Genomic DNA, 12,735 nt, shown 5'->3' on the forward strand with positions numbered 1-12,735 from the left:
GCCCAAGTGATTAAGCCACAGCCTCTTCCCTTTTATTTAACTTTTAATATTGAAAACATGCCTTTTCCAAAGATAGGGTGCTCTTTAAGTTTTGCTTGGGAGTTGCTTTGTAAGTAATTGTCATTATAATATGCTGACTTACTTCATTGGTATTATAAACACATACATATTTCCCATTAGCATTTCATTAAAATTACTAGGAGTTATTATAATTAATAAAATTAATATCTTCAAAAGTATGGAGGGTTGAGACCAGATCCTTTCTAGGACATTGGACTCACTCAGTTATCTTTCTGTGTCTCAGGGGACCCTCTATTTCACTAGTTATTTGGGTCACCTCAGTGACCAGCTTCTGGGCTCTCCTCTCTGCTTATTATGTGAAACCATTAGGCTGATCAGCCATTCCTACTCAGAATGCTTCTCATTTTTCTTTGCCTGTGATTCACTAAGGCTTTACTTTGCTCTATACCATTTATACGCATTGAAAAAGTTGTATATACTGAACAAATTTGCTTAAAATAAGAAAAATATCCATATATATCAATGACTTCCCACTAATTAAATTTATAAAAGTGGTCTATTGTATGTAACTTTCCTTTGAATCAACAACCACATTTTCATAAATTTTATAGTGATGTTCTTCTTCTGAATAGCATTATGAATGTGTAGAATTCTTTAGATTCAAACTAACCAATTAACCTTTTAGTTTCTCTTTGCTGCTTTTTTTACAATTATGTCTGATGCTCAAATTGTGGATCTTTGGGAATCAAAGGCAGGATCCTCTTAATGTAAACCATTCAGGACAGAATTCACAATAAAATTGGACAGCAGAGAAAAGCCATATGCCAAGTCACACAAACAAATAAGCACAGGCCAAACACTGAGGCTAATGCTTTAACTTTATTTTGGATAGAGAAGTAAGAAAAAGTACAAAGCATACAGAGTAAAATCACTCTTTTCAAGATCTTCAGATTGGATCTTGCACTGCTTTGCCTTTCAGTTGACAAGGTTCAGGGAGCAGCAAAGGTTGTAACGTCTGCCATTGGGAATACAGATCCCCAATTGATGCTCATTGGACAAGCAGGGCCCAGTTCTGCAGAAGCAGGCGGCTCTCCGCTGAGGGTCTGGGAAGAGAAGGGGTGTGTCAGGCACAGTGGGAAAGGAGGGAAGGGGGAGAGGCAGAGCAGACCAGGGGAGATGCTCTAAGACATGCCATGTCTACCACTAATCAACCAATATACACCATTCATAAAAGGATGGAAAGAATTCATGTGTTTGTCAAGAAGCAAAAATAAATCTTACTCTGAGTTGCTCATGAAGGATCATTCTTCAACATTCTAGTCTATCATTTACAGGCTTATCACACCCCCTGCAATACAGCTCCCAAATTCAGGATTACTCACCTCTCATTCCAACCCATCCCCACACATCAGATTCTGAGCCCTGTCTGCAGGTGCTATGGAGCAACTGGAAGAGGCTGGTCAATCTCTGACCCTGAAGCTGCTGATTCTCCCATGCACACCTCCTGGAACCCAATCCTCTGGTGTTCCAAAAACCCTAGAAGATTCTCTAGTTTGAAGGCCCTCACCTGCTAGTGCTATCGTGGCTGGCTTTTTGGTGGCACCACTGGGCTCTCACCTGAAGCCTCTTGCATGGCCCTTGCATTCCCTGCAAAGTAGATGGCCGTATCTTGGTGCTGGACTTCAAGCTGCTCCTCAGCGCTTTCTCCAAAGTGCTCAGCATGGGTCAGGAAGGCCAACAGGAGAATGGCAGAGAGGACAGCAAGGGTCCTCATGGCTGAGAGTCACCTGGGGGTCAGACCAGGACAGGAGAGCAGGAGGCTGAGTGTGGTGGAGAGGGAAGAGGTTCAGTCCTGCATTTATAGGTGTGTCAGTACCTAATTGTGTCAATACCTAAATATGTCAATACCTAAATGTGTCAATACCTTAGGGAGGGGTGGCTGCCCAAGGTCCTCCTCTTACCTGAGTCACTTTGATGTTCCTCTGGTCTGGCTTCTCCCTCTACTTACAATATGCATCTATTTGCTTGGTGGCCATGTTTGTTTTTCACAGGTGATGATTCTTGTTAGGAAGTTAATAAGTTTCCCTGCTACAGCTTTGTTCAAATATTTATGAGTAAAATATTTGTATGTGTGTGCCTCTAAAACCATCTAGAAAAAAAGAAAACAACTACAAGTGGGCAATGATAAAAATGGCATTAGACTTTTCCCTTGCAACATTGGTTACTAGGTTCCATTTTTACATTTCTGAGGAAAAACAACTTGAATGTGGAATTCTATTTTGAGACAATATATGATTCATATTTATGGGAACACATGGTCTTTTTTTTTTTTTAGATATTCACAGACAGTAGAAATGTACAGTACATGAATATTTTTGAAAAGGAAATACTCCAATAAAATAAAAAAAGGAATCCATGTAAAAAGATATAGAAATAGAAAAACAGAATTGAAAAAAGACTCATTAAAACTGTTTATATTTGGTTTAGATATTTTTCCATTCATGTTTGATAATAAGGTTGGATATTTTAATACTGTTGTTAGAAAACATTTATTAAACAATTTACGCATTGCCATTTGAAATTAGAATTCCCCAAATGTTCAACAAAATATGGAAATTAATCAAGAATAGAAAGTGGGGATTATGGATAATGATGAATTCAGTATGAAGATACTCATTTAAATATATGTTTAAATGGTATAATGTTGACCAATGGAAGTCTGTATAAGTAGGATATGTAATAAATAAAAGGGTGCAGTGGAAGGAAGAAAAGATAAGAAGGAAGGAAAAAGGAACACTATTCATTCTCCTTAACTGAGAAAGAAAAAGTCAAGAATTATAATAGAAAATGCCAACAAAATGCCAGGAAGTCTGTTCACCACATCACCTGCCTGTGCGATTCCCTTTCTCCTCATTCAATTGAAAGTCCCAAGAGGGGAGAGACCTGGTCTGCTGAGATCTTTGTGCTTGTCTGAGTTTCGGAAGGTACTGCTCTGCCCCTCAGCTTTCTTTTTATTCTTATCTTCATTTCATTTTGTGGTTGCAAGGATAAATAATATAAACCATGTAAAGTGTTGAGAGTGTCTGACAACTCAAAATATATTCCAGTTGTAGTTATTGTTTTTGTCATCATCAGCATCACCTGTTGAAATGTAAGCACTAAGGTAGTAGTTGGCACCAAGTAAGAGGTACAACCATGCCTGGAATATGCATTTGCACTGTTGAAGGGACAGCAACAATTATAGTCCAGTGCCCAAAACCTCAGCTTTTGCTGTCTGGTTGTGTGGTCCTTGCTCTACCTGGCTGACTGTGGTCAACTAGTTGGCACTGTCTCAATCCACCATGCCTTCCCCTTCCTTTTACACCATTCCTGAGCTCTGCGTACACAGCTCCTATTGCTTCATGATCTGAGCTGAGGCTGGGAGGGAGAAGGAAGTGCATAAGGGAAGTTTAGTCCAGTTATGACCGTACCCCATGGTTTCTGCCATGTGTGTCTTCATCACCCAGATTCTTCTTTTATAGGAAAAATTTTACTTCAGCTTTTCTCATCCTTCCTGGTCCTCAATTTATTTGGGTTTAAATTCTGGAAAGAAAAATGAATGGCTAAAAATTTTAACTTCTGAATTTTTAACAGGTTGAATCCACCATTCCCACAAACCAGAAGGTGCCTGTGAACCCATATGTTTGGGATCAGGACGCTCTCAGCTCACCTTTCAGCCTTAAACACAGCCCTGCCTCAGAACCTCCCTCTCCTTGGCTTCTAACTGGAGAAGTATTTCTAGGGTTCTGTAGTGGCATTTTGGAAAAGTGTTTAGAGTTTCAATGTGCTAATGAGTAATAATTAAGAATAAAATACCTTTCTTTTTGCAGCAGGGCCTCCATGGCCTACTGCCCTAAACATCAAGCCTGCAGTCATTTAAGGAAAGCCTGAGGACTCACGCTTCGCATCCTCATCCTCCACTCTTGCCTCTCCTAATCCACAGCCAGCAAAGCAGCAGCACAGACATCCCCATCTGGAAACCTACTTACAGGTGACATGAATTCCCATGACCTGTGACTTAGGAATTCAGAGAGAAAATGAACGTGGCTGTACTGAGAAGTACCGTGAAAGTGACATGGTGTGAAAGGAGAGGTTAGACAGCTACAGAAGGTGCTTTCAGAGAAGTTCAAATTCCAGTCTAGTTCAGGATATAAAAGATGCTCAGTTGTGCCCCTTTTGATGCTAATGGTCAAGCTCATGGGGAAGAAGAGTTTATGGGCCTTTAGCAAACATGAACAGCAGGTGTGTACATGGAGCTGCTATTCCTAGACCAGAGGAGCACTGGAGATTTGAGCCATCCAACCTCACAGGCTCCTTCATCCTCAGCAATGTGCACATCAAACATCCTGAGGGTAGACCCTCCTCAGGAGTTTATTCCTCTCTGATTCTGCACCTCTGACCTGTATAAAGGCAGAGCTGGTATGTACTCGCATTCCTGTTCCCCAGCAAAATGGTCCACAGTCATGAGTTCCCTCACTCTCTTCCACATTCTCCCATGAATCTAAGGCCAGCTGAGCCACCAGAAAAAAGCTGAGGTTCCTGCCAGGAGGGGTCCTGGACAGAGGGCAGAGTGTGGCAGCTCCTCAGCTCTGGAGGCTTCTGGGGGAGGAACCAGACCCTGTGGGGGGGGTTCCAGGCCCAGGTGTGCCCTTCACAAGCCATGATATCATGAGCAATTGACCAGCCCCTCCAGCCTCTGCTTCTTCCTGTAAGCTGAGGCCCTTGGAGCAGAGGCTCCCAGCAGCCCTTGGGGCACTAAAGGCAATGGCTCTGGGGCTATGCACATGAGGCTCAGCAGCTGCAGTGCAGAGACTGAGGCAGGTCCAGTAGGAGCTCATGGGCACTGGGGTCAGCATTTCAGGGCAGCTGTGTCTGAATGTGTCCTGGGTGGTGTGTGCACACTCATCTGTGTGTATTTATAAGTGTGTATGGAAGGGCAGGTATTGGTAAAATGGAAACCTTGGACTGTTGTGTGTGCAAGTACATGTGTCTCTGAGTGAGTGTTTGTGGGTGTTACAGGAAACAAATGACAACCCAAGTGAGCTAAAGACCCACATCCTGAGTGACCGGCCCGTGGCCAGTTAAGTGTCCTCTTCCTGCTCTAATAGGAACTGTGGCCCAGGTGTCCTGGAAGGCAGTGATTCTTCCCTGGGCTTCTTCATGCCATGACCCTCCCACTCACCCCTGCTCCCAGGCCCCACAGTGGGCCAACATGCCCCTTCTTTCCCAGACCTTTGGGAGAGACTGTCCTGCCACTGCAGACCCTGAAGGTGCAGTGGCCTGAGCACCTGACTCAGGGTTGGCTGCTCTAGGCTCTGCTGCTCTGAGCTCTGCCAGCTGAGAACCAAAGCAGTGCAGGGTTCCACCTGAAGGTGTGGAAATAGCTGGTTTACTTTGTGTCTTTCTCTCTCCAAATCGAGGTTTAGTTATGAGCTTAGTGCGTGTGTATCTTCTTAAAATTATTTTTTACATGACATGGTAAGTTTATATTCTTCCAGCTGTTGATAGATGAGGTCAATGCTGTATCATCCACGATATTGCTTGACCCCTGATGATGCTCACCTACAGCCCAGTGTTGGTCCAGGGGTGCAGTGTCCTCACTTATTCTGGGTGCAGCTAAAAGACAGAGGGAGGAGGGTGAAGACTCTCTGTGGGAGCTTGAAGTCTTGTCTGTATAAAAGGTAGTAAATAATGCACTGTTGTGTGCCTTTGTGATGGTAGATGTATGCATGAATTGAGGGACAGTGGTGGTGGTGATGTTGGGGACACTTGAACACAGTGATAGGTAAGACTTTCCACTGCCCAGCCTCCTTCCCACACACTTACATTATCCTGAGCTGGTGTCCATCATCCACTACCATCATCGTATGATTAATACCCATTAAGCACCTTCTCTTTCCAGCACCTATTCCTGAGCATCAGTCAATTAATCTCACAACCACCTGTTGAAGTAGGTTCTATTACATATCTTACAAATGAAGGAAATGGAGCATAGGATGAGCTAGTGTAGCAGTTGATATAATTGATGAATTCCAAAAAGAAATATTGGATTATGCTTGTAATCTGATCTGTTCCTGGGCATGACTGAGTTATGATTAGGGTGTTGCATCCCCACCCCTTGGTGGGTGGGAACTCACAGGTAAAATGCATGGCAAAGGACAAAGTTGAGGATTTCTGATGTTAAAATTTGATGCTTTAACTAAAACTTGAATTAATATTGGTTGCAAAGAATAACTTTGTGATAATAAAACCTGTCTGAAGGCCACCGCAAAGTGCATATTTAAGTAAATAATAATAAAAAATTATCTTGATTCTAAAAAAAATTTGATGCTGAAGACCCGGGAAGTCGGCACACAGAGGAAAGAAAAGCCAGCCCCAGGAAGGAAGGAACCTTGAATCCAGAGAAAAGCAACCCCAGGAATGTAGGAACCCAGGAAGCCTGAACCCTTGCAGACATCGGCAGCCACCTTACTCCAAATAGACTATGGTGAAGGAAGTAACTTACTCTTTAAGGCCTGGTATCTGTAAGCTCTGATCCCCAATAAATGCCTTTATGAAAACCAACCAATTTCTTGTATTTTGCATCAGCACCTCTTTGGCTGACTAATACATCAAGTATTTTTCTTGCATCTGCCCGTTTAGAGGCAGCCTTGTGGTTTTGTCTGAGGTCCTGGATTCCAAAACCTGTGCTGCAGAGCCTTTGTGAGAGTACCTCCACCCCTGCTGGATCTGCAAGGAACATCCATACATTTATCTTTCTGTGGATATAGGTTGTCATTAATTTGGAGAAATACCCAGGGTTGGAAGTTCTGGATATAAGGTAGGTATCCATTTTGATTTAATTGAATTGGTTCATGCATCCAAGAGGATTAATAAATCTGAATCTGTAGGATAGGCTGCAAATTGGAAACTTGATGAGGATGATGGATTCCCCAGGAGAAGCTGTCTGTGTGAAGTAGAGTTTATAAAGTCTCCTTTCTGACTGATGAAATCCTTTAAGGTCTCTACCTCCTTTGTCCAGGGTAGATAGAATCAGCCACAGATGGAATCAACTGACCAATGATTGATCCACCTGTTACGTACTCACAGTAACTGTCAAGTCAAGGCTCACTTGACCAAACCACTGGCCACCATAACCCAGTCAAGCTGACTCATGAAGTTAAGCCTCTGCTCTTCGTGTCTGATGCAATAGCTGCTCCTCACCACCAGCAGAGCAAGAGCTCCAGTTCTCTGCATCTCTCCTCCCTATACTGGATATTGGTACGCTTTCAAGTTTACCTCTTGTAGTAGCATCTCACTTTGGTTTTAATATTTGCTGTTCCTTAATAACAGTGTGAAGTACCTTATTTTTGACTCTATCATAATAGATTAGGATATATTTCATAATAATATATCCTCTTTTGTGCATGTCTGTCCAATCTTTTGTCCTTTTTTTCCGAATTAGAAGTCTAAGATTTTTTCTATTAATTCATTATATAATATATATTCTAGGTATAAATCCTTTGTCTGATAACTATATTAAGAATATTTTTTCTCATTCCTTGGCTTTTCCTTTATTTTCAGGAGCAGAGGTTTTAAATTTTGATGAAGTTCATGATGATTTTCTTTTAATTTTTTTTTGTATGTTGCACCTAAGAAATATTTACCTTTCCCAGGTTGTGAAGATTTTTCTCCTGTGTCATCACCTAGGCACTTTATTTGAAACCATCTCAGTATCTTGAATAAAAACCATGACAATTTTGCTGGTTAAAGTTTTACACTTAGACTATACTCCACCTCAGGTTTACTTTATATGTATAGTGTGTGGTAGGAGTTGATGTCCATTATCTGTGTTTTTTTTAGATAGATATCCTGTTGACCCAGCAGTGTTTTTTGCAAAGGTTTTCTCATCCTCACTGAGGAAGGGTGGGTAGGGAAGAATTTTTATGCTAAACAAATTATGTCTGCTGGGGTTTCTCTAGGCTCTGTTCAATCCCAATGACAGCACCTTAAGGACAGCCTTGCTGGCTTCCCTTGACCAGGTCATGTTTTCACATTTCAGCCACCTCCTCTTCTGTCCATCTGTACTCAGAGACCTTTGCACATCACTGCAGTGTGCTGCTCACTGGGAAGGAAATTGTTCCCAGGAAACCACTTCACCAAGGCCCTGTAGTACCCACTACTCTTCAGTAGTTCCATATATATGACTGATTTTATGTTATCTGAATTGTTCATTTAGATTTTTCATGGTGCTACCTGAGGAAAAGTTCTTCCACATCTTCACATCCTGAATTGGAAGTGGCAAGATCTCATATGTATTTTGAATGAAAACCAAGGCAATTTTGCTAGTTCAGAGGCCCATCATTAACTACTGGAAGTACCATCAAAAACTAGCTTAGGAGAGGACTGGGATGTAATTTACCCTTAGGAAGAATTTGAGGGTAGTAAGATGACCACTAGAGGAGAGGGAATGGTTGTAATTTTGGGCCTAGACTGGTCATGACCAGAAAGCAATATCCCAGGCTGGAAATTATGATAGAGTTTTATCAAATGATAGAATCAAACAGACTTGAATTTTGTCATCTCTTTTGTGGTGCTCTGTAATTTCCACCTATTATATAAAACCTTCAATTTAAAAAATCTATTATGTATAACTGCTCTAAGTTACTTGTTTCTTTCAGAAGGGGAAGGGGAGAATATAAGAGCAATGTGCTGAGTGAGTCAAAGAACATTGGAGAAGAGCAGCTGTAGTGGAAGGCATGGTGCAGAGCGACTTGGTAAAGTAAAAACTTACAAAAAATTTAAAATAGGAGAAAGGTGCTCTGCAGAGGACTCCTGGGAGGTAATAGGGCAACTGGTGCTTCTCCTTGTGATATTGAGGCTGGATTCATTCTATTTTGATTATTCAAGAAAGACCGATCCCTTGTAATAGATGTCCACAATTTTACCTGGTCCTATATCTCTTCCTTTAGAAAATATCTATTTTACTCAGTGTCATTTTTGGATGGGGGAGGGGTTGTTAATCCAAGTTTCTTTGACATAGGAGGAAGCATGTGGCACAAGATTACCAATCAGAAAACCCTCAACTTATGAGCACAGTGATTGGTCCAGGTGTGGGCACCTAGGGCCAGTAGGACCCTTATTATAAGGATGCTGAGGGGGGAATTCCTTTCCGAGAGGGGCAATGTTTTCTCTGACACAGGGAAAATGTTTTGGAAAATGAAGTAAAAACAATAGGAGGAAAATGGAGCTGAAAGGACTCTAGTTCACTCTTCTTGTGTTGTTAAACCCTTTTTGTTCTTATTCCATTGCTTTGGGTTATTCGAGAGTAAAAGAGTTCTGACTAAAAATGCTATGAAGTTAGAAGACTTGCAGACAGTTGGATTTACATTTTGGTTTCCTGTGTAGGAGCATTTTGAATTCTTGTGAGGCACCCACATGCTCCTCCAACTAAGCTCTATCCTAGATTTGAGCAATGCTATCCTCTCCGTGCCCACAAATTTATTAGGTTAACGGTGATGGAGAGTGCAAACAGGCAAGTCATAGGCTGTGCTGTAATTCAGAATGACACCCCAAATCAAAGCATAAATATGGAAACTTCCCTGAAATGATGTCAGAGCATGGGGATATCTTTTGCTTGAGATTGGTTGAGACAGTAAGAAGGCACGTGCAATCCCATGGGAGCAGAGCTAAGTAGACAGGGGCAAACAATTCTACTGAAAATTACAGGGTAGAGAACATCCATGGGTTAGTGCCAAAATCAACAGTGTTTAGCTCCACAGACTTAAGAATGATGATTTAGGGAATGAGCTTCAGTAGAGGGATTAAATTTGAATGAAATGTCATCGGTGCCTGAATGGGTTGCATGGACTTTGGTATAAACATAGTATTGAAAGGCACCGAAAGCCTGGAGAATTTCTGACAAGGTGTTTAGAGGAATGGCTTAGTTTGAGGAAGAATGAAATGGTTGTCATTTTGGTGCCCAGTTTGTTGCATCAGTTTGTTTGCATCATTTGTTGTATCAGTTCATTTTGTTCATTTCTGCATCAGTTTGTTTGCATCATTTTGTTGCATCAGTTCATTCTGGTGGGGACAGCTTGCCTCAATTTGCTTACATCATTTGTTGCATCAGTTTTTTCATATCATTTGTTGCCTCAGAACTGTTGCATCAGTTCATTCCAGTGGGGACAGCTGTCTTTTAACACATCGATAGAACTCTATTTCTGCATAATTAGAACTTGGTCCTCTTAATGTCTGACCTAGGTAAACCAAGGGCAGAACTCTAAGCCCTAGAATCCTTTGCAAATTAATCCTTCCACAAGCAAGTTAGTCAGACCCTGGACCTCACTAGTTGCCAGACATTTCCCCAGGATTTGGGGCTGACTATCTGAGCACTTTGCTGCTTTTTCCTTAGGGATAGAAACAGCAGAAAGGTAAGTAGTTTGTCCCTGGTGGGTTAGAACCTGTCTTGTCCTCATTTCAGCTGGATGGTGAAGCCCTGAGGGGCAGGGAGGTGCTTCCCATTCCCCCACCCTGGTAGCACAGGCTCCACACTGGGGCATGCCCTGGCAGGGCCTCTGAGCAGGATGCTAGCAGGGTGCAAACCTCCTCCTTTGGGATGAACAGGAGCTTTTCCCTGCAAGTGCCTTGAGGCTCAGAGAAGGGGGCACCTGCCAGGGAAGTCGTGACAGATACAGGATACTGTATATGTGTAATAACTTGCAAAAATATGCAGGAGAGTGGATAAACTCAATGTAAACTGTAATCATCACCTGGTGGCAATGCTCCAAGATGTGTTCATCAAAGGAGGCAAATGTACCACACAATGAAGGAGGCTGCTGATGTGGAAATGGGGAGAAGCCTAAGGGGCATGTGGGAATTCCTCTAATTTTTTCTCTCTTTATTTTTTTGAAATGTTACATTCAAAAAGTATAAGAGGTCCCCATATACACCCCATTCCCTCACCCCACTCCTCCCACATCAACAACCTCTTTCATCATCGTGGGGCCTTCAATGCATTTGGTGAATACACTTTGGAGCACTGCTGCTCCACATGGATAATGGTTTCCCTTGTAGTTTACACTCTCCCCCAGTCCACCCAGTGGACCATGGCAGGACATACAACGTCCAGCATCTGTCCCTGCAGTACCACCCAGGAAAACACCGAGTACTGAAAATGCCCCCACATCATATTTCTTCTTCCTTCTCCCTACCCTCAGCAGCTACTGTGGCCACTTTCTCCACATCATTTGGAGTTTGTGTTCCTGAGTGTGATGGCGTTGGACTCAGATGTGACCTTGCTACACATGCTTCTTCTGTCACTTTTACTGGACCTGTGGTTAGCTCTGGGGTTGGTGTATACTCAGGAGATATGAATCTCTGGACTGTCCATGTGACAGCCAGGAACTGAGCCTCAGCAGACTTGCAACTACTATCCTCTGTTTCACTGGACTTACCCCAGCCAGATAATGAGGAGGTGAAGAAGGTTAACCACCACACCAGGGAGCCAAGAGCCTACAACGGCAAGCAGGAGAATTGCATCCAACATCCATGTGAAATCTAAGCCCCCTCTTGATATAGAGATGGAGTGGACATCACCATCCCAGGGTTCACAGGCTGGAGTATGGATTAGAGTGGACTTACTGGAAAAGGGGCTGGGGTGGGGAAAGATGGTGGTTGAGTGAGTGCACCTGATAGTTTCTCCTGCAAGGAAGCGGCTGGGCAGCATTAGAAATTCTTCAGGACTAGGCTGTTTCGGGATTTTGCAGGGCAGGAGGTGTCTGGACATTGATTTCATGAGAAGGTAACAGAGAAAATTTGTGTTAAAGATAAAATTGAGGCTCTCTTACACGGAGATAGGGGCTGCGCGTGGGACGACGCTTCCCCCTGGGGCGTGCAGAATCGCAGCACCGGCACCACGGCGGCGATTCCTGGAGGCTCTGCAGTGCTGGGGAATTCATAAGCCCTGAGCAGGCTATTAAGGGGCTAACAGAGCAGGAGGCCTTCGCAAACCAATTTGGTGAGACAAACAGGAGTTATCTGGGAGGCGGGGAATTTTGGATTTCTGATACAAATAATAGTGCTTCTGGCTAGAGCCCTGCCCCCAAGGCTGGCTGCTGATCTGCAGCAGCCTTAAATAACTAGAAGTAAAGAGACATCAACAGGAGGCTATTTTGGGGGATTACAGAGTGGGAGGCATCTGGAAGCTGATTAGGGGAATCTTTTGTGCGGCGTGGGATTTTTGGTTTCAGACACTGATACAGCACTTCCGGCTAGAGCCCCGCCCCCTAAGCCTGGCTGTGGATATGCAGCATCCTTAAATTGGCTGCAATATAGAGGCACCCCCAACTGGCTATTTCAGGGGCCTGCAGGGCGGGAGGTGTTCTGAAGTCGAATTGGTGATACAGCCACAGAAGAGACCCTAGAGAAAGGGAGAATTGTGGGATTCGGACACATAGGTCAGAGTTTGTGGATGTGACCTTTCCCATAGGGCTGGCACCCAGCTATGGGAATCCCTGAAGGCTGTGTTGTTCTGTGGTGCTCCCAGGCTCCCTGTTAACAGGATTTGAGGTTGCCAGGTTTGTGTCCCTTAAACCCTGGTGGCCCACACCCCAGAGACTCACACCTCTTGAGTCAGCAATATCACAGACTTTCCATCCCTGAATCCACTGTGACCTGAGGCCCATCTGAGGTCCT

The 12,735-nt window shown here is 43.3% G+C and overlaps 1 long non-coding RNA gene across 1 annotated transcript; it reads right to left on the minus strand.

Annotated features, from left to right (window-relative positions):
• Positions 1 to 881: 881 nt before the first annotated feature.
• Positions 882 to 1,912, minus strand: LOC101428182 (uncharacterized). The gene is made up of 2 exons (XR_011647413.1): positions 1,639 to 1,912; positions 882 to 1,124 (listed from the first exon to the last, which is right to left on the minus strand). It is a non-coding gene; the product is annotated as an uncharacterized lncRNA (long non-coding RNA).
• Positions 1,913 to 12,735: the final 10,823 nt, after the last annotated feature.

This window comes from Dasypus novemcinctus, chromosome 25 (genome assembly GCF_030445035.2).
Source record: "Dasypus novemcinctus isolate mDasNov1 chromosome 25, mDasNov1.1.hap2, whole genome shotgun sequence".
NCBI classification, from domain to species: domain Eukaryota; kingdom Metazoa; phylum Chordata; class Mammalia; order Cingulata; family Dasypodidae; genus Dasypus; species Dasypus novemcinctus.